The sequence below is a fragment of the Panthera onca genome, chromosome A1 (genome assembly GCF_046562875.1).
Source record: "Panthera onca isolate mPanOnc1 chromosome A1, mPanOnc1 haplotype 2, whole genome shotgun sequence".
Taxonomy (NCBI): Eukaryota; Metazoa; Chordata; class Mammalia; order Carnivora; family Felidae; genus Panthera; species Panthera onca.
This window is the reverse complement of record NC_138339.1, coordinates 229,519,204-229,545,161: the sequence shown is the minus strand read 5'-3', so window position 1 is coordinate 229,545,161 and position 25,958 is coordinate 229,519,204. Positions and strand designations below refer to the sequence as shown.

The 25,958-nt window shown below is 40.9% G+C and overlaps 1 protein-coding gene across 6 annotated transcripts in view; it reads left to right on the top strand.

Moving 5' to 3' along the window:
* The window catches only part of FRY (FRY microtubule binding protein), a 443,455-nt gene that overhangs the window by 121,649 nt on the left and 295,848 nt on the right, over positions 1-25,958 (top strand). Inside the window, exon 1 of one of the 6 annotated variants that reach the window (XM_078432411.2) lies at positions 6,208-6,343. The exons of the other annotated variants lie outside the window; for them this stretch is intronic. The gene's annotated coding sequence lies outside the window, so the exon portion shown is untranslated. Of the gene's footprint in view, positions 1-6,207; positions 6,344-25,958 lie in introns of those variants that run through there. 6 annotated transcript variants of the gene reach the window in all.

Here is a 25,958-nt window from a genome sequence, read left to right as displayed (position 1 = left end):
TATTTTATAGATATTTTCTTTGTGGTTTCCATGGGGATTATATAAACTATCCTCAAGTCATAGCAATCTATTTGAAACTGGTGACAACTTCATTTGCAGACAAAAACTCTACTTATTTACATCTCTGCCTGCCCCTCAGCTTACAATATTGATGCCACAGATTATATCTTTATTTTTTTGTGCCCATTAACATAGATTTATGATTACTTAAAAAAAATTTTGCTAATGTTTATTTATTATTGAGAGACAGAGAGAGACAGAGTGTGAGCAGGGGAGGGGCAGAGAGAGAGGGAGACACAGAATCCGAAGCAGGTTCCAGGCTCCGAGCTGCCAGTACAGAGCCTGACGCGGGGCTCGAACTCACAGACTGCGAGATCGTGACCTGAGCTGAAGCCGGACGCTTCACTGACTGAGCCACCCAGGCGCCCCTGATTACTTTTTTATTCATTAGTCTTTAACTCCATAAAAGAAAAAAACAGCGGAGTTACAAACCAAAATTACAATAATTCACATTTTTGTATTTGTCCATATATAGATTTTTGCCAGACGACTTGTATATTCATGTTGTTTCAGGTTGCTGTCGAGTGTCCTTTCATTTCAACTTGAAAGACTCCCATTAGCATTTCTTGTAGGCCAGGTCTACTGTTAACTCCTTCGACTTGTATTTATCTGGGGATATCTTCATTTCTCTCTCATTTTCGAAGAGCAGCTTTGTCAGAGATAGTATTCTCAGTTGACAGTTTTTCCTTCTAGTACTTGAACTATATCGTCCTACTGCTTTCTAACCTGCAACATTTCTGTTGAGAAACCCACCAAGAATCTTATTGAAGACACCTAGCCATGACGAGTCATTTTTCTCTGGCTGCTTTTAAGATTCTCTCTTTGTCCTTGACTTTCTACAGTTTGATTATCATGTGTCTCAGGGTGGGTCTGTTTGTGTTTTTTCTACTTAGAGTTTGTTAAGATTCTTGTATCTGTGGCTGTCCTCAAAGTTGGGACAGTTTTACTGTTTTTCCTTCAAATAAATTCCCTGCCCTTTTCTCCCTCTCTTCTCCTTGTGGGACTCTCACGATGCATATATTGATGTGTTTGGTGTTATCTCAAAAGTCCTTTTAAATTTCTTCATTCTTGTTTCTTTTTCTTCCTCAGACTCAACAATTTCAAATGACTCATCTTAAAGTTTTCTGATTCTCTTTTTCTGCCTATTTAAATCTGTTCTTGAACCCCTCTAGTGAATTTTTCAATTCATTTCTTGTTTTATTCATCTTTATAATTTTAGTTTGCTTCTTTCTTTTATGTTTGTTTATTTATTTTTGAGAGAGAGGGAGAGAGCGAGCATGCACAAACAGGGGAGGGGCAGAGAGAGAGGGAGACACAGAATCGAAGTAGGCTCCAGGCTCTGAGCTGTCAGCACAGAGCCCAACGTGGGACTGGAACCCACAAACTGAGATCATGACCTGAACTGAAGTCGGACGCTCAACCGACTGAGCCACCCAGGTGCCCCTAGTTTGGTTCTTTTTAATAACTTTGATCTCTTTATTGATGGCCTCATTTTATCCCTGAATTGTTTTCCTGAATTTGTTTAGTTGTCTGTGTTCTCCTTTATCTTATTGAGAATACTTAAAAAAAAAAAAAAATGTTTTAAAGTCTTTGTTAGGCTCAAGGCCTGTGTTTCTTTAGGGTTAGTTTCTGGAGATTTATTTTGTTCCTTTGAATGGGCCGTGTTTACCTCTTTCTTTGTGTGTCTTGTGATCTTTTGTTGAAAATGAGGCATTTGAAAAACTTTTTTCTCAGCCAGTCCTAGTAAACTGGCTCTGTGCAGAGGAAGATCACTGATTAGCCTGCCACGAAGATTCAAGGCCCTCTCGGCCTTTTTCCGGAATATATGTTTTCCCTGGGCCTGTGCATATGCTTTTTCTTCTCCAACTCGCTTGTATACCCAGCTGCTTTTAAATCTCTTAACTTTCCCTCGAGTTTCACCCCTGCTCATTCTCAGGATTTCACATATCCTCTTGTACTCCTCTACCTGAAATCTCTTGCCCAGGTGTCCAGGGATCTGCCGTCCCTTGAAGCCCTCACAGGCCACTGCATCACCCCTGCCTCGGCAGCTTCCAGCCTGATGTCCAAAACATGCCGCCATTCCCATCAGTGTTCTGAGTAGGCCAGATGGAAACCAGTCCCTCCGACAAGCCAGAATGTTGCAAGCAAATTCCACTCTTTCCTCCTGTCCTGGGCAAGGGACCAGGAATTGGGTGGCATCCTCCTGACCACGTCATGCTGCACTGGGGAGAGGATAAAGGCAGGCAAAAATGCCACGAAATATCCTATAGTTTTGAGTGTGACATTTTCTTGGCCAGACATTCACTTGGTTGACAGCTTCTTGACTAGTTTCTAGAGTTCCCACAAAGCTACTTGGGGCCATATATTGTTGTTCATTTGGTATTTCAGTGGGAGAACAGGGGCCTGGAGCTTCCTAGTCTGTCACCTTGCTGACATCACCCTTGCTCATAGGTAACTCATAATCCAGACACAGAACAAGAATGACATCAATGTTTGTGGTTTAGAAAAAATAGCTCTTGAGATTACACATCCTTGTGTCAAAGAAAATAAACTTCAGAACCAGAGAAACCATTAGCAACCTGGGTGCTAGGCTAGGTGAGAAATGGAAAGAGCCTGAGCTAAGACAGAGACGTACATTCAAGATCTATTAAAGAGTTATGGTTCGAAGACTCATTGGCCTCCTGGAAGCCTGGGCCAGAGATGTAATGATGGAGGAGACATGGAATCAAGAAATAGACTGGTAGATTCCAGGACGTCTGTGATTTTCGTCCAGTTCCTTGGCCATTCTGAATATCATTTCCTCATCTATAAAATAGGATGGTTCTGAAGTTTAAAAGAGATAACACATGTCAGTGCCTAGTGAATAGTAGGCAACTAATAAGAATTTCTTTTTTTCTCATCCCCCTACGTGTAACCAGTATTACGAGATTGTGCAGTTTGGTGAATGGTGATACTATGAACTGAATAGGAAAAGCATAAGCCAATCTTTTAAATCCCTGGGTTTGTTGGTTTGATTGTTTGTTTGTTTTTAACTCCTACTCTGCAGTGATAATAGATGTTAGGCAGGTTCTATATAAAGAATAGTTTGCATTCATATTTATCTTTCCCAAACAAGCTGTCCTAAATTTCCTAAAATTATTATCTTATTCCAAGAATGTTCTCCAAAGATGAAGCAGGAAGCAAGGTCGCTTTTAGCACTGGTTGGTTCCAGGTTATTCTGTAAATTTGGAGCTAAGTGGTAAAAATAATTTGTCTCCTGGCTCTTGAACCAAGGCTTTGTTACTGTTACCAACTCTGAGGCTTTTAAAAAATCCTGTGAGACTTTTCTCCAAATGATTCTAATTTGACAGATTAACAGCTATGTAAATACATGTGTGCATTCATGATGACAGTTTGAATGTTATGTTTAGAGATTATGAAAGGAAAATAGAGAAAGGGATTTTGCCTTGCCTTCTTTTCCCCTTAAAGTACTGACCTTTTAGTAAAATTGTGTTTCTATAAGCCAAGATTCGAATTGCTATCAATCCTAGAAAATGTAAGTTCTCATGCAACTAGTGTTTCATGCGGACTATATATCTAGCTTTACAAATCATAATGTAGTGGCTTGTAACGGATGATGAAGAACAATTTTAGAACCTATTTTTGAGATATTTTAGAAAAATCAGGATGATGTGTTTACCCCTTGATACCCCTTGATACAACTAAACAAATCAAGTTTAGTCACGATCTATGCATCAGACTTTAGAAGATGATAATTATATATCCAGATATTCCATTCTGATAGGAGAAAAATCTTTTGGCTTGTAAAACATGAAAGTTGAGAAGTTGGGGAAATGCCCGCATCAAGCCGGGGAAGTGAGGAAAGCGGCTAGTACAACTGTGCCCCCGTGCTCTTTCCTACAAGTCACACCCCACCTTCCCACACCAGCAAGAAATGGAATTTTCGGGGCGCCTGGGTGGCGCAGTCGGTTAAGCGTCCGACTTCAGCCAGGTCACGATCTCGCGGTCCGTGAGTTCGAGCCCCGCGTCAGGCTCTGGGCTGATGGCTCGGAGCCTGGAGCCTGTTTCCGATTCTGTGTCTCCCTCTCTCTCTGCCCCTCCCCCGTTCATGCTCTGTCTCTCTCTGTCCCAAAAATAAAAATAAAAAATGTTGAAAAAAAAAATTAAAACAAAACAAAAAAAAAGAAATGGAATTTTCCAGAGTCCTGAATTTGATTAATCATGTTGTATGGTTTTTTTTTTTAATTTGTTTATTTATTTTGAGAGAAAGGGCACAAGCGGGCAAGGGGCAGAGAGAGAAGGAGTGAGAGAATCCCAAGCAGGTCCCACCCCATCAGCACAGAGCCTGACGACTCAGGGCTTGAATCCACAAACCACGAGATCATGACCCGAGCCGAAGTCAGATGGTTAACCAACTGAGCCACCCAAGCGCCCCAATCGTACTGTATGTTTTGAATTATTGTCACGAAGAACAAAAGGCATAAAAATATTAAGTAGCAGCATCTGATTCTTTTCTTCTCCTCATCCTTTTGCTGTGGTGCATTGCTGTATCTTGTCTCTTACCTAGTGAAGTAGCCAGATTTGTCAACAAAATGTTACCTCCCACAGAAAAAGTAAGAATCACATGTTTTTCTACCGACAAGGATGAAACTGATGGGCTTCGTGTTATAATTCATTGTTACACACGTCGAGATGTATTTTTGTTTAGCAAAGTCCAGATAGTGGGAAAGACACAGTTGTCCGGTGGGTGTGTCTTTGTCTATTTTAACACGTGAGACTGTGTTATTCAGAGACTTTATTCAAGACCATTGCAGGGCTGCATTTCTCAGAGATGACACACGGGCATGTACAGACACAGATAATAGTTTTGTCTTGTAAAGCCTTATCTTTGAAAGACCTGGCTCAGATGGTAAGACTGCCTCATGGAGTCCCGATGTAATTGAGGCAGGTGCCCCTCGAGGTAACGGCTGGCTTCCCAAACTCACTCCTCCGCTCCAGGTATACTGAACTCCAGCCAGGAACTGAAACCTGTGCACCATTTCTTCACCATTTGCACCTCCTGTGCCACCATCCATGCACCTTCCCTCTTCTCCGTGCTGTCCCCACTGGCTAAAATAGACTTTGTCCCTCCCTGCTCCATCAGTGCCCCTATTGTCCTAAAATTTTCAGCCTCCTTCAGAACTTGATAAGCATTGAGCCCTTCTGGAAAGCTGGAAAGCCCTTCTGGAAAGCCCTTCACATTCGTGTTGAGTTGAGTCCCTTTGTAACTACTCCTTAGAGCCTTCTGCCAACGTTGGTTATGATGTTCTAGTCACTTGTCTGTCTCCATTGGAGAGTGAACTCCTTGAGGATAAAAATTGTTTCTTTTTTAATTAAAAATACCTACAATACTGCCTGACACCTAGGCATGACTCAATAAATGTGTGGGATTTTTAAAAATATAATTTATTGTCAAATTGGCTAACATACAGTGTGTAAAGTATGCTCTTGGTTTTGGGGGTAGATTCCCATGGTTCATCCAAAAAGTGTGTGTAAAATGAGTAAGTGGACAAATGAATGAGTGATTCTATCCTGGTCTGTAAATGGAATATTGACATGTGTGTGCCAGGATCATAGCTAACTCTTCCCAAGTTCCTTCCATGTGCCAGGCATGGTGTTGCACTTTTTTTGAGGCATTTGCTCATCTAATCCTCCTAACGACTCTGTGATGGACATAGAGTCTGTAAATGTTCTGTAAATGAGACATTGAGACACAGAGAGTTCAAATAACAAGATCATACCACGCACACAGATTTCAATCTTAGATTTGTTGAGCCCATTACAATCAGTCTGTATTTGAAGTTATATGGCTCCTAATAAGAATGTGTCAAAATTATCTAGGCTAAAAGAATAGCTACAAACCTTACTTTTACTATATTGTTTGTACAAGTAGAGAAAAGAAAAACGAATCATCTAAAATCCTGAACACAAAAACTTGTGTTATCCGTAAATATTTTCTTTCATTTTCTTCATTTTTTTTATTAAAAAAATTTTTAAGTCCTATATATACATAATTTTTATCTTAATATATATTGTATTCATATTTATGTTAATACCTTGTCCTCATAACCATAATTATGTGTGAAAGCTCCAGGCTCCAAGCTGTGAGCTCAGAGCCCGAACCCACGAGCCGTGAGATCGTGACCTGAGCCGAAGTCAGATGCTTCACCAACTGAGCCCCCTGACTGTCCTCATTTTACATGAGGACACTGAAGCTCTGATGTGTGTGATGATACTATTCCAGGTACATCGATATGCTTAGCCAATTACCTACCCTTGGACATTTGTTTCTCTCTAACAATACTATGGTGAAAGTATTTGTGTATGTTGGGGATCTCGTTTGATATTTCCTTAGCTTTTCAGAAAGGGAATTTCAGCACGAAAGCCACACCAGTTATTTAACAGGAAAATAACCAAGGGGCTCAGGCAGTCAGCATTTCTGTGGTTTCTGGAGGCCCTAGACATAGGAGAAAAGACTAGCGGTGATAGGGTCCTTGGGCTGACCCTCATTAACTGGGCATCCTGCCCTGTGGGGATGTGTCCCGGATCCAACAACCAAGACAGAGAACAGCGTGAGGAAGAACCCATAGTCCCCGCCTCTTTAGAATACAGAATGGAATCTGGTGAAATCTGTCACGGCTGCAAATAAAAGTTAGGGGGAGATTGTCAAGACAGGGCCATGTGCATCGTGTTGAGGTCTGTGGAAGAGAGGAAGTAGCCCTGGACTGAAACCTTGCCTGAATTGTTTCACGGTCTTTGCCGGAACTTAATGTTGAAAGCCTCGGCAATTTAAAATGCAAACAAACAAAAAATGCCAGCTAGCGTAACTGATGTCTGCTTCCTGGCACGGGTGACTCCAGAGCCATTGTGGATCTGGACTTCTTGAGACAGTTCAGAGAGAACACTGTCACTTATGTGATGATAAGGATCATTTCCCTTTTTGTAGTTTATGTGCCAGAATTTAGCATAACACTTGGTACATAGTAGGTGCTGAATAAATATTTGCCAAACGAAGGCATAGGTGGGGTAGAGAGCCTATGTGCTTTGGCATCAGAAAGATTTATCACTTACCTCTATCACTTACTGACTGTCTGGACTTGGACAAATGGCTTCACCTCTCAGAGCTTCAGTGTCCTCATGTAAAATGAGGACAGTCAGGTGGCTCACTTGGTTAAGCATCCGACTTCGGCTCAGGTCACGATCTCATGGCTGGTGGGTTCGAGCCCTGCATCAGGCTCTGAGCTGGCAGCTTGGAGCCTGGAGCTTTCTTCAGATTCTGTGTCTCCCTCTCTCTCTCTCTGTCCCTCCCTGCTTGTGCTCTCTCTCTCTCAAAAATAAATAAATAAACGTTAAGAGTATTTTTTACATGAGGACAATCTAATTTACTTTGCTTGGTGGTTTATACATTGTTTGGAATGTAATGATTAGTAGGAGGTAATCACATGGGGAAAATCCAAACATTGCCTATGGCAGAACAATGTCTTAGGTAATAGAAATTAAATAGGTAAGAAGATGGGAGAGAAGTGTGCAGGAATAGTGTGCAGGGATAGAGAAGTGTGCAGGGAGAGAAGCTGCAGGAAGAATAGGAATAAGGTGTGGCAGGAACTCACCAGAAATATAATTGAAAGAATCAGCATTTCTAATTCTTACAAAACTGACTATTTTCCACCTGTTGACATCTTAGGCCCTTCTGTGGGTAATCTCATTTTTTTTCATTCGGCTTCTTATATACCTCTAGATATGTTACACCTCAAATAAAAGACAGATTTTATAACAGGGATTCTGAAGTATTGTCTTTAGTAGATCCTGCTGCTTTTTGGAACATTATGAAATTTGTTTTGAAACTCTCATCTGGTCTGCAGAGTGCTTCCTAGAAATCTCTTTAGAAGATTAATTTGGCATAAAAAGAAATTACAGTTTGATACGAATTTTAGAATCCTGATTTATTCCTTGTTTTATTAGTATAAAAATGGAGTCGTGTACTCCATTTAAGCACGGATAGGGTGTGTGTGTGTGTGTGTGTGCTCGCACGCATGCGTGTGTACTTTGGTAAAATAGTGTTGCATAGTGCAACTACTGGGTGAGGACTCTGAGAAAACAAAAACTGAAGGATAGCCAGAACAACAACACTCTGAGCTCTTCCCGTGGTGATCTTCTCAAAGGCTCCTTCTTACTCCTGATGTGTCATGTTCCAGGATAGCTAGCAAGGCTGAACCTCCTGTAGAGCCTTTTTTTTCTGATTTTTCAAGCATTCTTCCATCATTTAAACAGCACGTCCGGGAGCACCTGGGTGGCGCAGTCGGTTGAGTGTCCGGCTTTGGCTCAGGTCACGATCTCTGGTTCGTTGAGTTCGAGCCCCACCTCGGGCTTGCTGCTGTCACCCTGTCAGCGCAGAGCCCGCTTTGGATCCTCTGTTCCCCTCTCTCTGCCTCTCTCCTGCTTGCATTCTCATCCCCTAAATAAATAAATATTAACATAAATAAATAAACAGCGCCCCCAATCTTATAAAGTGAACACTGATTAAGGAGAAAAACCTGTCAACGTCTATGTAGATCTCCAAACTCCTCATCATCAGATCAGGATACCAACTTCCTTGGTTCTCCCAAGAATGGATGTACGTTTCCCTTTAACTGGTAACGTATGTTTCCTTTGATTTATTTGTGGTTTATGTAGCTTTAGGGTTTTTTCCCTTTAAATTAAAAAAAATAATTATGAAGCATTTCACCCAGAAAAAAGAATAAAAAATATTATCACAGACACCTATCCATCCACTCTCAAAACAGATGCTGACCGTGTAAGAAATTAAAACTTTCATATATAGATCTTCCTTGACTTACGACGCAGGTACATCTCAATAAACCTGCCATAAGTTGAAAATATCATAAGTCTGGGTATTGAGGAGTGCACCTTTTGGGATGAGCACTGGGTGTTGTATGGAAACCAATTTGACAATAAATTTCATATATTAAAAAAAAAAAAGAAAATATCATAAGTCAAACGTGCATTTGATACATGGAACCTACTGAACATCCAAGCTTAGCCTAGCCCACCTTAAATGTGCTCAGAACATTGGCATCAGCCTATGGTTGAGCAAAATCATCTGTTGCAAAGCCTATTTTATAAGAGTGTTGAATAGCTCATGTCATTGATTGAATACTATACTGAGAGTGATAAACAGAATGGTTGTAATTAATTTTTTTAATGTTTATTTATTTTTGAGAGAGAGACAGAGTGCGAGCAGGGAAAAGGGGCAGAGAGAAAAGGAGACACAGGATCTGAAGCGGGCTCCAGGATCTGAGCTGTCAGCACAGAGCTCAACATGGGGCCCAAACTCATGAACCGAAGTCGGACGCCTAACCGACTGAGCCACCCAGGCGCCCTTCCACACTGGCCTTAGAGTTCAAGCTCCTAGCTTCCCAAGATCAACCACTCCTCCCCTTGATCCTTTCTCTTAGGCTCATGGTAGCATTACTTCCTATGCACAAAGGTTTTCAGTTCTTGGACATTTCAGGACCCCTGTGGCTTCCCCTCTTTCCTACACACTTAGCTATGCCTGTTAAAAATTGTGTACTGTATTGTAGCCTGCATATCTGGGTAATTTTGACAAGAATCCTTTCAGGTTATATTCTCTACAAAGCCACAGAAACTAAAAGTTCTGACTTTATTTTTATAGACCGGTCATTTTCCTGTCTTTGTGAATGTTCTGATGGGACTATGCATAAGACCATGTTTGGTATGAGTGCGTGTTAGGACCCCTGTCTATAGTCGCGAGTCTCCCAGGCCTCAATCTGCCCAGTTACATAACCTTCTAACTATAAGATTCTGTAATTGTTAAGAACTGTAACAAGAGACGCCAAGTATTTAGGACTCCGACAAAAGAGGTTTTATAAAAATATTAACTCGGGGCGCCTGGGTGGCTCGGTCAGTTAAGCGCCCGACTTCGGCTCAGGTCATGATCTCACGGTCCGTGAGTTCGAGCCCCGCGTCAGGCTCTGTGCTGACAGCTCAGAGCCTGGAGCCTGTTTCAGATTCTGTGTCTCCCTCTCTCTCTGCTCCTCCCCTGTTCATGCTCTGTCTCTCTCTGTCTCAAAAATAAATAAACGTTAAAAAAAATTAAAAAAAAATTAAAAATAAAAAAAAAATATTAACTCAATGATAGCATAATATTGCATAAACATTTTTAGAGAAATTGTATTATGAAACAACCTGCATTTCTTCTTATGTTAAGAATACTCCCCAGAGTGACCATAGTTATTTTCTAAAGGAAGACACATAGGACCGTAAAGTAAAATCTTTTGTTTAAGAAGTGAATATGTTGCTTTTTTAGCAAATGGCCTCAAAAGCTTACATTCTTTTCCTTAATAATGGCTATTCTGTATTTCCTTCTTAACAAAGCTTCCTTTGCCCACTCAGTCAAGACCACTGCCAAGTTTTTCATTATGGGAAACTTACTTTATAGGCTACTTTGAGGGAGATGAATCCTGACCACTTCGTGAAAGGATGAAACTAGAAATCCTAGTTAAGTAAAGTTTCACCTGAAACATTTTGTTCCGACATTCTTCCTTTTAGAAGATCTGGCGTGGGACTCTGTCTCCTGGCCCAGGTTCCACCTATGCGTTCTCTTGCCTCCAGTGCTTTGCTAGGATCTGCTTGTTGTTTGCTTAAAGGCCGGTAAACATAAGGAGTACAGCAGGCTTTTGGCCAAGCTGAGAACGAACACTGAGTAATTTACAATTCTCCCTGATTAAATGTGTCGTTGTGAAACTGGCAGAGGTAGCCTGTCCTTGGAACTCCCGCGCCCGGAACTGCACACCAGGGCAGTCACAGTCGTCAGCGTAAGCCTCCCCCCGGGAGTTGCGTAATGTGTGATGTGCACGTACGGCAGGCGATGCCTCTGCCCAAGTCCCTGTGGCTAACGCTAAGGTTTGCACAGAGTTTCGAACCCTGACTGCGACTTCGTTCATTTTAAAAATGTAACTGGATATTTATATTTCCCCAATATAAACTGCTTTGAAATACATCTTGCACCGTTTGGGGGGATAAACATAAGCTTGGGAAAACTGATGATGGAAAATAAAGAGCCTGTTTGAAAGGAAGTCTGGTGGCATAACCCAAATGATTCTGGAAGTTTTAAGGAAACCTTGAGGTTGGAAGTCTGTCAATCCCGAGACCGTGAGGGGAAAGGACAGCCTTCAAGGTCTCTTGTCAAGCGGGAGATAGCTTCCTTTTTTGGAGTCCAAGTAAAGAGTTGAGCTAATATCCGAACCAAACAATAGGATGCCGGTTCTGCCTCAAAATGCCATCGAATGATGTAGGGCAAGACACAGAGCCTGTGCTCCATAGTTTTCTTTATCCGGAGCTCTGTGGAGATTGGATGTGGTAACCTAGTGAGTTCTTTTCCATCTCTAAAGAGCCTGCATACAGCAGATGACGTTCCAAGTATAGCCGGTATTAACTTTGTTTCTGTTAGTACTGGTACAAAAGTCTGACAAATATTTGCCTTCCTGATTTTCATGGACACACCAATTTCACCTTATTAGCTTCCGCTGAGTATTGAGTAACCTGCTCCTCTGTTCACTGGAAGCCACTTTGTTTCCTCGGTATTAATTCCTTCATGTCTTTCCTGACATGAATATTCATGTCAGTAAAATTAATGTTTAACACTAAAAAACAAACTTTTTAATGCTGCTGATCTAGTTTAACTATTACTGATGTTTTCACCTTCCACCCCAGGCCACTGACCTGTTTCTAGGTCCTACTATTCATTCATGCATTCATTCAACAGACATTAAGCATCTTTGATGTTCTAAGCCCCACACAAGGCTGGGACGGAAGTTGCAAAGTAGGGACAAGAAGATAGTCCCTAGAAATAATCACAACATGTAAGCATTACTCCAGTAGAGGTCAAGAGGGTGTCATGGACCATGCAGGAGATAGCTCTGTTTATTATGTCCCTAAAACAGAATCTCAAACCTCCTGACCCTTAAATTTACCATTAGCCAATAAACCATATTCTGACATAATTCTTTACTTGTTTCTGTATTATTGAATAATTTCATTCTTTTTTTATATTCTAGTTAGTCACTGATATGTACTCACTACTTTGCTTCCTCCATCTATTTTCTTCAAAAAAAAAATGTTACTTTTCTCTTTTCTCAATTGGATATCATGATTAAATTAAGAAGTCAGCTATATTTGGAAACTACTACACAAAGAAAAGTCACTCTTTCAGACATTATACTTACTAGTAAAGACATAATAAAAGGTACAGATAAAAATATAATAGTTGGGGCACCTGGGTGGCTCAGTTAAGCGTCCAACTCTTGATTTCGGTTCAGGTCATGACCTCATGGTTGGTGAGTTTGAGCCCCATGTCAGGATTTGCACTGGCAGCGTGGAGCCTGCTTGGGGTCCTCTCTCTCCCTGCCCCTCCTCTGCTCATGCTCACTCTCTAATATAAATAAATATTTTAAAAATATTTAATAGTCAACCAATTATATTTAGAGTTGGTTTACTCAAATATATTTATGTTCCTAATGACTTACTCTAGAAGTATTTGGATGCCTAGTTATTGGGGATAATCTGAAGATGTGAGATTTGCTTAGAGTATTGGTAGAAGTCAAGGTTGTGAGTTTTTTAAGAGGAAAAGCAGAAAAAGAAATATAGATGGAGTTATGTACATAATGACAAGTAATGCCATATTTTTATGAAAAGAAGATAATCTCTTTGCCTACATAGTAAAAATAGGGAAGCACTTAAATTTGATCAAACCAACATCTATGATGAAAGGAGTAATTGAAGGTTAACACGTTTATTGACAGTTAAGCATCGCATAGAATTAGATTCCATCAGCTTAACCATAGTAAAAGTGAGAAGGAATTTTTAGAAAACATGGTTTCTGTAATGGAAGTCATATGGAAATATGGAATACACAAACTGAAGACAATAATAGAATCATACACTTGAAGGAGTAATGCAGTAAAACCCATGCATCAGAAGGAAGGTGAGAAACCCTCACTGTGTTTTATTCCAATTCAAGAGCACCTTCCATAATACCCCTGTTAGATCTGTTGGATTGTTAAATGATTCTTTGAACTTTTCTGGACATTTTCAGAAACAGGGAGCTTCCTACAGTGAAATCAGTCCATTCCATTAGTGAGCAACTCTAATTCCTAGAAGCTTTTCCTCATACTAGAACCAAATTCACCCGCTTGTACCATCTACCTAGTTCTGTGCTCCAAAGACACATGCAGTCCAGTCTTTCTCCCTTGTGACAGCACTTTTCTCATACTGAAAATGGCCATGGTCCTTCTGAGTTCCTCTTCATAACCTAAGTATCTTCCGATTTCAAATTATTCTCTGTTGGAGCTTATTTTTATACTTTTCAGTATCCTGGGCTTCCGCTTGTGAAGATTCCCTGTAAAATACGGTGGTAACACCTCCAGTTGTTGTCTGAGCACTGCCAGCGTGAGAGATGGGCTCTTTATTCATCCAGCTCAAGATTAGATTTCCTTTTGAAAGGTAGTCCTATCATGTTATTGCTTATGAAAAGAGTTTAGTACTGTCATTCTCAATCTTCTGAGCTTCTATTCCGGGTTTGGTGTGTTTCGTTTTTAATTCAGAAACACTAATTGAGCACCATGCTATTTCGGGCAGTGTTGGGCCCTGAGGACAAAAGATGAGTAAGACTCTAACTGGAGGACTTTATGATATTCTAGTGGGAGTGACAGACATAAAAAATAATTACAATATGACATGTGATACATATGTGAATTCAGTGCTCTAAGAACATAGGAAAGAGAATTTACTGCCTGGGGAAACTGGTAAAGGCTAATCATTCATTCATTCAATCAATCAATAAATGTTTAATGAGAACCTTCTATGTCCAAGACATATAATATTCATTTGTAGATTCAGAATCCCGTTAAGTAAGATATCTTGGCTACATATTTCTAGGTTATCTATGAAAGTTTAATGTACTTTTTGTGAACTTCCTGGCTACATTCTTTTGAGTTTTTTTAATCCAGTAATACTGGAAGAGGTCAATGTAGTAACTAACTATTGGTTCCTGAATGATCACTACTTTCCTTTTAAGGACTTAAACACTGGGACACCTGGGTGGATCAGTCAGTTAAGCGTCCACCTTCGGTTCAGGTCATGATCTCACAGTTCGTGGGTTCAAGCCCTGAGCCGGCTCTGTGCTTGACAGCTCGGAGCCTGCTTCGGATTCTGTGTCCCCCTCTCCCATTCATTCTCTCTCTCTCTCTCTCTCTCTCTCTCAAAAATAAACAAACATTTTTAAGAAGTACTTAAAAACTACTTGTTTTATAATTTTCTCTGGAATTTGGACATAAAATAAAATCCATGTCATAGTTTTGCAGTTTCTAAACTGTGCTTTTCCTCTTTCTTCGCAATTTACCGCTTCTTCCCTTTGTCGTTCTTTCTCCAAAACTCGTAATAGCAGTTTTGGGATCACATCCACGGTCTTTTCAGGGTGCTCACATATGATTTATTTGGGTCTGAAGGCTTGAACTCAGCGCGCCTGGGTGTTCTCTTATTATCTCTTAGTGACACTAGGCTTTTATTCCCTTGAACTCATGTCTGTTGTAATTTGAAAATTAGGCTCACTCATTGGGAGGACAGACACAAAATACTTGTGAGGAATTCAGTACTCTGACCACAGTCCTGAATCCCTCCCTCCTTCATTCAGGGGATATTTATGAGTGCAAGCTGCATTCCAGATGCTAAGGTACATCCACTGTGGATGTACCTCAAAGCCAACATCCTTAGCTCAACGGACAAATCGTTCCCTTGTGCCCTTAACTCTGGTTCATTCTGGGCTTCTCGACTTCCTGACAGAATGCACAGATGTGTGCCTCTCTGGTGTTACTTCTTCATCAAGCCTTTGTGTATCTGCTTCCGAAATTCTTGTTCCCGGGAGAGGCTGCTTTGCCACCACATGAATACCCTTATAAGTCTCTCTTTTTATTTCTCATGAGGATCATTTGGGGCATGGGTTCAGAATATTTTGTTTTTTAAGCTGTATTCCCTTTAAACTCCTGGGATGGGGGGGGGGGGGGCGGTGGTGTTCATCTTTTCTTTGAAATGGCGAAGGTTAAGACAAGAATATAGATCAGCTTCAGGCAAATAATTGGGGAGAGGTATTACAAGGTTAATGTGAAAAAGATCAGGCGATGATCTGGTAACGGCACTTGGTTGAAGGTAGTCTCTATATGACAAGGAGCTGTTAGTGACCTCAACCTTGGTAGGTCCCTATCATAAATATGCTTGATGTTTTGCTTTTGTTCTTATTTTTTCTACATGGATTATCTAATATAAAATGTATCACATGATATAAAGCACAAAATATATCGAAACTCTACAGTGCACAGCCTCCCTTCCATAGTTCTACCTCCTTTACCCTTCTACATTTTCCCCATTATTGGTTTCTTTATACATATACAAATAAATACAGATTACTGTACCTCTCTCTTACACAAAAAGTAGCATATTATAAAGATGGTTTTGCAAATTGCTTTTTTTACACTTAATGTATCTTAGAGATTTTTCCAAATCAGTATTTGTGGAAGTCTTTGCTGTTGCTCAAAGGTGTATGTATTCCATTGATATATGTACTACTATTTACTTACCCACTCCCCTTTTGATAGACATTTATATTGTTTCCAACACTCTGCCATGACAAACCCTGCTGAGGGAATAGCCAAATGCCAGCCAGGGTATCTGCAGAAGCAATTTCCGAAAGTGGAATCACATGTAATTGTAGTTTGGCTAGAAGCTGCCATATTAACCTCCGCTGGGATTTGTATCAATTTACATTCCACCAGCGACATATGATAGGACCTATTTTGCCATAATCTCACCAACAGAATGTGTTGTGTAACTTAATTCATTTATTGTTAGAACTTACTATGTACACGTACTATACTCCCCCAATCTTTAAAATTTCTCCGATGCCCATAGCTATGACATTTTTTCATACTCTAGTAGGGAGCACAGCACTGCTTACCTCATTTTCCCTACTTTCAGAGCATGAAATGCCCCTCCTCGTGTTCTAGGCCTCAACCTCATCCCCCCAGATCAATCAGGAACTGGCTCCCCGATCATCCTTTTGCTCTTCTGAATCTTCTGCATGTCACTTCCTATTTCTTCCTCTATGCCCATGCACGAACTCCCACTATCGCTATTAAAAATAAATAAATGGGAAAAACCCTCACTGGACCCCATGGTTTCCTGTAGCAGAAATTTTTAGTGTTTTGTCACCTCATCTAGGAAGTGTTTATTAATACCAACACGCCATACCCCCATTCCTGCCCCACATAGGTGGAGATGTGGTGTCCCTCCCCTGCTCCCCTGTGACTCCCTGAGGTTATCTCTATCACTACACTTACCATATCACCCGAACCACATATGTAATTTAAAAAATTTGGGGGCCCCTGGGTGGCTCAGTCGGTAAAGCGTCCGACTTCGGCTCAGGTCATGATCTCGCGGTCTGTGGGTTCAAGCCCCCACATCGTGCTCTGTGCTGACAGCTCAGAGCCTGGAGCCTGCTTCGGATTCTGTGTCTCCCTCTCTCTCTGCTCCTCCCCCGCTTGCACTCTGTCTCTCTGTCTCTGTCTCTCTCTCTCAAAAATAAATAATTAAAACATTTTTTAAATGAACAATTTTAATAGCCACAATAAAGGTAAGTTGTTTTTAATAATATTTTTTATTTACTCAAACATATCCAGTATGTTACCATTTTAACATGTCATCAATATAAAAACGATTATTGAGATATTTTATATTCTTTTTTAAAATATTTATTTAGTTATTTTTGAGAGAGAGAGTACAAGCGGGGAAGGGGCAGAGAGAGAGAGAGAGAGAGGGAGAGAGAGAGAGAATCCCAAGCAGGCTCCTCACTGTCAGCACAGAGCGTGAAGCTGGCCTTGTTTTTACGAACCATGAGATCATGACCACAGCCAAAATCAAGAGTGAGACGCTTAACCGATGGAGCCACCCACATGCCCTGAGAAACTTTATATTCTCTTTTTTTGTGTGTGCTAAGTCTTTGAAATCTGATGCGTGTATTCTACAGCATAACTCGAGTGCTCAATAACCACGTAGGTCTAGTGGCTACCATATTGGACATCACGGGTTTAGGCTATAACCCAGTGAGGACATAAGCCATGTTTTGTGTCCCTGGAACAAAACCCAGTGCCTAGCATGTGGTAGACACTCATTAAATGTGGAAGTAGATGAGTGGAAAGGAACAATCTGCAAGACACCATGCATATGTAATAAGGATCCTCTTCATTAAGGTGGTTTTGCCTTTTGCGTTTCCTTATGTTCAACTTTTCCCTATTCTTCAAGCGCATGTTTATTTCTAGAAGGTTAGGTTTGCTGCAGCAAAAATACAAAGTGCAAGAAGGAATCAGCATTTAGCTATCTGGTATCCAAAGCCATGCTCTTTCTTTCTTTCTTTCTTCTTAAAGAAAGAAAAGGGATGTTTTATATTTCTTTTTTTTTTTTTTAGCTATCATTTATATATGAAAATTTAGACCTTACCGACTAAGTAGGTACAGACTAAGTAGGTTTGATGAAACCTACTAAAATCTGTGTATAACTCAACATGTCCAAGAAAACTCTTGCCATCTACCTGTCCTCAGTAGAAATAAAAGGAATGTTTTATGTAGTACATGCAACTGCGTACAATATATTTAAGATATAATAAGAAATTAGCAAAAGAAATATCACTGTGAAATGGAACCGAGACCTGGTTATGTAGTGTTTAGATAAAAGATACTATGCCGCAGGGTAAAGAACAAAGATCATCCTTTTTTAAAAAGTAAACTTAGGAATAATAGAATGCACTAATCCTGTTCTGCGTTTTGGCCCATCTCCACAAAACATTCTTTAAGACGTAGATCCTTTCTTCACCTTTGACCTCACTCAAAATGTTCTAACACTGAAACAATGTTGCAAGATAACAAACATAGAAGAATGCCCGGGGAAGAAGAGTAGGGCTCAAGAGTTACTGAGCGAGACAAAGGGCTGATTTGTTGCTCTTTTAGTTACTAGAAAAGATCATTAGGGCCAGGTGGGATGCACGTGGGTAAAGAGGGCACCTGAACAAACAGGTATTGAATTGAGAGAATGCCTTCAAGTCACTTCTGGGCTACGTTCCCGAGGCCGACTCAGAAGTTACCTGCCCTGCCAGCTACCTACTAATCTATCTCCCTGGGAAGGGAACGTTTTCTCCATGACTGCATGAAGTGTCTTTTGAAAGCTCCAAGTCTGATTTTTTTTTTCTGTACACTAATTGCTACATTACCAAGTGTTGAATAATTAAACAAGTAATTTTTTAAAATGTTTATTTACTTATTTTGAGAGAGAGAGAGCATGAGCGAGTGGGAGAGGGGCAGAGAGAGGGAGAGAGAGAATCCCCAGCAGGTTCTACCCTGCCAGCGCGCAGCCCCATGAGGGGCTCAATCTCACAAACCATGAGATCATGACCTAAGCCGGGATCAAGAGTCGGACGTTAACCAACTGAGGCACACAGGCGGCCCTAAACAAGTAACTTTTGATGGTGGAGTGGATTTAGTGTTCCCGGACACTATCCTAATGGTCCCATGTGAAGGAAAGACCTCACAGGTATCTCAGTGTACCTACAGCTAAGAAATTGATGTCAGCCTCTAGATTCAGGTTGATAGTTCCTGGCAGGGGGAGAATGCAAATTCAGACGAATTAGGAGACGTCATTTGAGATGTCATCTGCAAAATAAGAAACTGAACACTTCATGAAAATTTTTGGTTTTCTCTTAGCCTTCCAATCATAAATGTAAAAAAGAGATGCTTGGTATAGCGTGGAATACCACTGAGGCTTTTTTTGCCTTCCCATATAATCTTAGTATTTTGTATCTCTGGGATATGTAAAATAAGCTGAGTGCCGTATCCTCCGTGATTTTACCCCAGGCATTTAACAGAATGTCAGCTTTCCATGTACGGTCCTTCCAGTCGCACGTTCTTTGCACCTACTCCGTGGCAAGATGAGTTCACCTTCTTCCTACGTGTACTCTTTCCTCTAATGAAGCTTCCATTATCCCATTCAAACGGCTGTGTTCTGTATATTCTATCCCTATCAAAATGCCCTCCATAAATGACCTGAAACTTTTACATAAAACCAATAGAGCAAAGTCTCTTCAAAGACTTGAACAGTTGAGGCTTCCGGTATGTGTGTCTATTTCCAACACGACAAGGTGTTTTACTGTCTGTCCTTTTCATAGCATAAGGAGGATGAATTAACCCGGGAGGAAGAATTAAGATCTGTCAAGAATAACTGTCTGCTCTACAAATAAAAATAGGGTGGGATTTTTTGGAGGGGGCGGGGGTGTCCTAAAGGCTGGACCCTCTTACTGATGAGCTGTCAGAAAGGAAGGGAACTAATCTTTTGATTTGGGTGGAGAGTGGGGTGGAAATAAATGCAGAGCAGCACGGGTAGTTCCCTTGGGCAGGAAGGGAACAGAGTTGCAGGTTCTGGGAGGGGTGGGTGCCCCAGGCCGTGCTTGAATCCATCCCATGAGGCAGGGCCTCAGAGGAATCGGGCCCCTAAAGACAGGCACTGGCACTTAGACCTCAGGAGTCTGAGCAAGAGGAATCTGAGATGAGGGAAAGGGGGTGGAATCCCCGTGGGGAACTTCCCTTCCAAATTTTCCACCATTGAGGCAGAAAGGGGAGCAGGAGAGACTTGACCTCCACATGGAAGAGCGATGTCAGACAGCACAGGGGCTCCCAGCCCCCCAGCAGCATGTGGGGGCAAGAGTGGCGTCATAAGGCATACTGGGAATTGTTCACTTTACAAAGGGTTATTTTATGTATGTAAATTTCACTTCCCCTTCAAAAAAAAAAAAAAAAAAAAAAGGTTTAATGGTGAGGACTTAACCCTTCTCAGGAGCTGGAAGTCTGGCAAACCTCTTGTGGGAGCTGTCAGAGCCTCAGGGAATTCTCAGATGATCCTCAGGAAGAAGAGGGAACACCAGAGACCAATTAGTAACAGTGGGAACAAGCTGGTGCGGGCTATGATTTAATTGGAGAAAATAAAGAAGTGTGGTATCACTTGACCCTCAAGTGTTACGGAGCATTGCATATCTATTATCTTATAAACGACATTTTTTTAATGTTTACTTATTTTGAGAGAGAGAGAGACAGAGGGAGACACAGAATCTGAAGCAGGCTCCAGGCTCTGAGCTGTCAGCACAGAGCCCGACACGGGGCCCGAAGTCATGAACCGTGAGATGGTGACCTGAGCCAAAGTCGGACGTTTAACCGACTGAACCATCCAAGCACCCCTCTCCTATGAACAATATTGATGGCTCTCCACTGCCTACAGAAACAGAAAATCTAAAACTTTTTTAATGGCATTCCAGACTCTCTACATGAAGCTCCAAATCTTTTGTTGGAGTCTCATTTTCTGCCGCCTTCCAGCCACCCTGGTTCCATAGCTGTTCTTCGATGTGATTTCTGCTTGGATATCTCTCTTACTCCTGCGGTGATAACAGACAGAGGCCAGTTTGGGATTTTTAATGGGTTCCGTGTCAGAGGAAGAGCCTTTGAACAGTAGACCTGTTTGTTAATTGTCCATCTCTTACCTTTCTAGTCTCCCCCACCACTCCCTTACCCTCAACCCCCCACCCCCAACCTGGTATCTTCCTACACCACAAAAATATTTGATATCTCAGTAAAAATAAATAAATAAATAAATAATCTCATTTTTCATCTTATCAGACACTTTGCCATTTCTTTGCCGGGTGTATTTATTCATTCACCCAAGAAATATTCAACACATATAGCAGACGCTGTGCTTGGTCCTAGGAATGCAAAGATAAGTAGGTCATGGACCCAGAAAAGCCCTGCAATTCCGAAGTAAACCAAAATAAACAGTTTCCCAAGAAAGAAGGCTCACCTCTACTTGTGAAAGTTATTTGACTTTATGGGTGGCCTATCGCATCTCTTTAGAAGGGTGCCAGAGTACATGTGACTTAAAGAGGGTTTGAAGACTTGTTTGTGTTTATCTCATTGATACAATCTTTGTTTGCTTAGAATATTGAACAATTCTGTCAACCGCTGTGGTACCTTATGCCTCTTTAGTAAATACGATAGCTAAAAAGCCACATACTCTGAAACAGGATCACTCAGAAATCCCCTTTTCCAGCCCATTGCATCTTTGACTCTGAAGCATGCAAAGCCTAAAACAGCATGTCATGGGAGAGATGGTTTGGCCAAAATAGGATATTAAACAGCATATGGGTCGAAACTTGAGAAAATCTGGATGTAGACATGTGAACGTGGCATTTTTTTCTCTTCTGACATAGATACCAAAGGACGAAAAACAATGCCTTGGACTGTATTCAATTAAAATAAAAACTATGAGAGGAAAACAAAGGCCAAAACCTTGATTTTTCAGAGATTAAGTCTGGGTGGCAAAGGTGATGGTGTCCCCAAAGAAGAGAGACAACATCTGGAGAGGTGCTGAACCGCTCCCAAATCAGTATGTCCAGTCATACATGAATATTCTTTTCTTAGCTGGAGTATCTTAATAGATAATTTATTTTGAAAAATAATGACAAAATGTGTCAGTTTAAATTCTGTAATTCCTATGCTGTGATTTCAATTCATTCCCCACGACTTCTGCTCTTTTCTTATAGAGATCTTTAATATGCTTGTCACGAGAAGGAAATACTTTCTTCTAGGTTCATTACCTGGACAATGGTAAATAGATGATGTGGAAACTTACCTAACATGATAAAGTAAATTCTGGAATGTAAATTAACCTCCCTCTGTGGCATTCTGTTTGCAACTTAATCATTGCCTATTTAATACTGATTTTCCCAACCCCTATAGCGTACGGGAGAGAATGTTGTAATCCCAGACTTAGCTCCAACCAAAAAAAAATTTCCGCATACCATATCATTTGGCGAAAAGTTTTGCCTTGAATTTTCTGCATCTGGGTTAGATTTTATGTATTAATGTTTCACCATTCCGTAATATTCAGAATATTATTGTTTCCAACAACAGGTAATGGAACAGGGTAAATTAGAGAAGATAATAGTATTTGTATAGCACGATACACATTCACATGCATTGTCTCATTTAATTTATCAAACTAAGAATCAGAGTCAGGTAATACTACTATTCCCAATTTACAAATGGAAAAAAACCAAGTCTCTGAGAGGTTACGTAATTTACTAAGAAATTATATGTTATAATTGCCCACTTATAAATGGGAGCTCTGAGTTCAACCAAATTCTTTTTACTCCAAATCCAGCATTGGTTATCCTCTTTCCTCAAAAATTATTTGTTTTCCTGTTTCCCTAAGGCGGTCCCAATCTGGAGTCAGGAAACTCGAGTTTGAATCTCAGCCTGACCAATTCCTAAACATATGGCCCGGACAAGGTACTTGACCTCTCCAAGCCTCATATCTTGAGGCTGTTACATGCAGCTGTACGGCTATTACATGACCTACCTCTTGGGATTGTGAAGATTAAATTCAGTCGTACTTATAAAGCTCAAGCATGCAGCAACTACTCAACAGATGTTATTTTTATTGCTATTCTCAGAATAATTATTTAAAAAAACTTTTTAAAATTTATTTGGAGAGAGAGAGAGAGACGACAGTGAGTGGGGGAGGAGCAGAGATAGAGGGAGAGAGAGAATCCCAGGCAGGCTCCGCACTGTCAGAGCAGAGGCCGAGGTGGTGCTCGAACTCACAAACCGTGAGATCGTGACCTGAGCCAAAACCAAGAGTCTGGTGCGTAATCAACTGAGCCACCCGGGCGTCCCCTCAGAATAATTCTTAAGGAAACATTTTAAGAATTTATATGAGATTTCTACCTTTTTAACTTTCAAATTTAAGAATGTCTATCTGGCCCAATTCTTCAACCCTTTTCTGGTTTTTCTCACCATGAGTACTCTTTGGCAAAGATGTCTAACCATCCATGAGTCCCCAAAATACAGTATTTCTACTTGGTCCTCTTTCTGGTCCTCTAATCTAACCTAGCAATGATCTTATAATTCCATCTATACTACACTGAGAGTTAGTTCTCCTTTTACATATTTTTTATGCTATGAATTTTCCCTGCTTATAATTCAACTTAATTGACAGGCACAGTTGGGGAAATTCTCAATAAGTCAAAAATATAATCCTACTCTTAGGGGAGCTATGATTAGATGCATGTTAGAATTTCTCATTCTTAATCTCTTTCATAGTTCCTGTCTCTTCTTCTTTAACGTTTATTTATTTTTGAGACAGAGAGAGACAGAGCATGAACGGGGGAGGGTCAGAGAGAGGGAGACACAGAATCTGAAACAGGCTCCAGGCTCTGAGCTGTCAGCACAGAGCCCGATGCGGGGCTCAAACTCACGGACCGCGAGATCGTGACCTGAGCCAAAGTCGGCCGCCTAACCGACTGAGCCACCCAGGCGCCCCCCTGTCTCTTCTTCTATCTGTGCTACATTCTACATAACTTCTTCAGATACATCTTTCAGTTCACCAATTCTTTCTTCCAGCCGTGTTGAATTTATTGTTAAATCTCTTCATTTCTAACTTCACTTATTATATTTTTAACTTCTAAAGTATATTTGTCTCTCTGCCTAGTCTATTTGGATATCTTTTAATATTTCTGGTTCTCAGGGGCAGCTGGGTGGCTTAGTCGGTTAAGCGTCCGACTTCAGTTCAGGTCATGATCCCGCAGTTCACAAGTTTGAGCCCCGCATCAGGCTCTGAGCTGACAGCTCAGAGCTCAGAGCCTGGAGCCTTCTTTGGACTTATGTCTCCCTCTCTCTCTGCCCCTCCCCTGCTTGTACTCTCTCTCTCTCTCTTTCTCTCTCAAAAATAAATAAAACTTAAAAATTTTAAAAAAATATTTCTGGTTCTCTGAACATATTTTCAAACTTGTCTTATATTTATTTAAAATTTTTTTTTTTTAACGTTTATTTATTTTTGAGACAGGGAGAGACAGAGCATGAACGGGGGAGGGGCAGAGAGAGAGGGAGACACAGAATCGGAAGCAGGCTCCAGGCTCTGAGCCATCAGCCCAGAGCCCGACGCGGGGCTTGAACTCACGGACCGCGAGATCTTGACCTGAGCCGAAGTCGGACGCTTAACCGACTGAGCCACCCAGGCGCCCCTATATTTATTTAAAAATAGTAAATATAGTTATTTCAGAGTCTGTATTTACTAATTCCATTATCTGAAATCCTCAGGGATCTATTTTTTGCTCTTTGTTATCTCTGCTAATTGTTCCTTACGATGCCTTGGTTCCTTGTGTACTTAGCAAGTTAACTAGTTTTTTCCTGTGAACTACTTATTTTCCTTGGAATTTTATGTGTGACAATTCTTCGACTCCAATAAAAGACGCATTCTTTCAGAGATGTTTGGCTCTTGTTTTTTTGTTTATTGCAGTATATGGGACACAGAATGTTTTATCAGTTTCAAGTGCACCAAATGGTGATCCAACAAGCCTTCACATTCTGCAGTCACCATAGCAAGTGCGGTCATCATCATCACCACACCACATCATTACGGTATCACTGACGGTAGTCCCTATGCCATAGTCTCCACCTCCATGACTTACTTATTTGACAAATGGAAGTTTGTACCTCTTCATCCCCTTCACCCACTTTGCCCATCCCCTCACTTCCCTCCCCTGGCAACCACCAGTTTGTTCCCTGTATTTAGGAGTCTGTTGCTATGTGTCTGTTCGTTCATTTTGTTTTTTAGATTCCACATGTAAGTGAAATAATATGCTATTTCTCTTTCTCTGTCTTATTTTACTTAGCATGATACCCTCTAGGTCCACCCATGTTGTCACAAATAACAAGACCTCCTTCCTTTTTATGCCTAAATAATATTCCGTCGTATATGCACCTCCTCTTCTGTATCCATTCATGTATGGATGGGCACTTGAGTTGCTTCCATATCTGGGCTATTGTAAATAATGCCACAATAAACATAGGAGTGCCTGTATCTTTTCAAATTAGTGTTTTTGTCTTCTTTGAGGAAATACCCAGAATAGAATTACTGGATCGTATGATAATTCTATTTAAAAAAAATTTTTTTTTTTGGAAATCTCTATACTGTTTTCCACGTGGTCACACCAATTTGCATTCCTACCAACAGTGCGTGAGAGTTCCGTCTTCTCTACGTCCTCCCCAACACGGGTTATTTCTTGTGTTTTTGATACTAGCTGTTCTGACAGGTGTGAGATGATAATCTCATTATAGTTTTGATTTTTATTTTCCTGATGATTAGCAGTGTTGAGCATCTGAAAACAATGTGTCTAATAAGGGGTTGATAGGGGCGCCTGGGTGGCTCAGTCGGTTAAGCGGCCGACTTCGGCTCAGGCCATGATCTCGCGGTCCGTGAGTTCGAGCCCCGCGTCGGGCTCTGTGCTGACGGCTCAGAGCCTGGAGCCTGTTTCAGATTCTGTGTCTCCCTCTCTCTGACCCTCCCCCGTTCATGCTCTGTCTCTCTCTGTCTCAAAAATAAAATAAATAAACGTTAAAAAAAATAATAAGGGGTTGATATCCAAAATATATAAAGAAGTTACACAACTCAACCCACACAGACAAAAAAAAATCTGATATAAAAATGGACAGAGGACATGGATAGACATTTTTCCAAAGAAAACACACCAATGGCACTTATTTCTACCAGAATACTACCTGAGAACACTACCAGTCAAGGATCCCTCAAAATCAAATTTTTGGCCTAAAACATTTTGGACTATCTAAGTAGTGTGAAATTGAGTCCCAAACTAATATGAGGACCAGCGCGTGAGTCCAAATTTTCAGCAGTGATTCTTT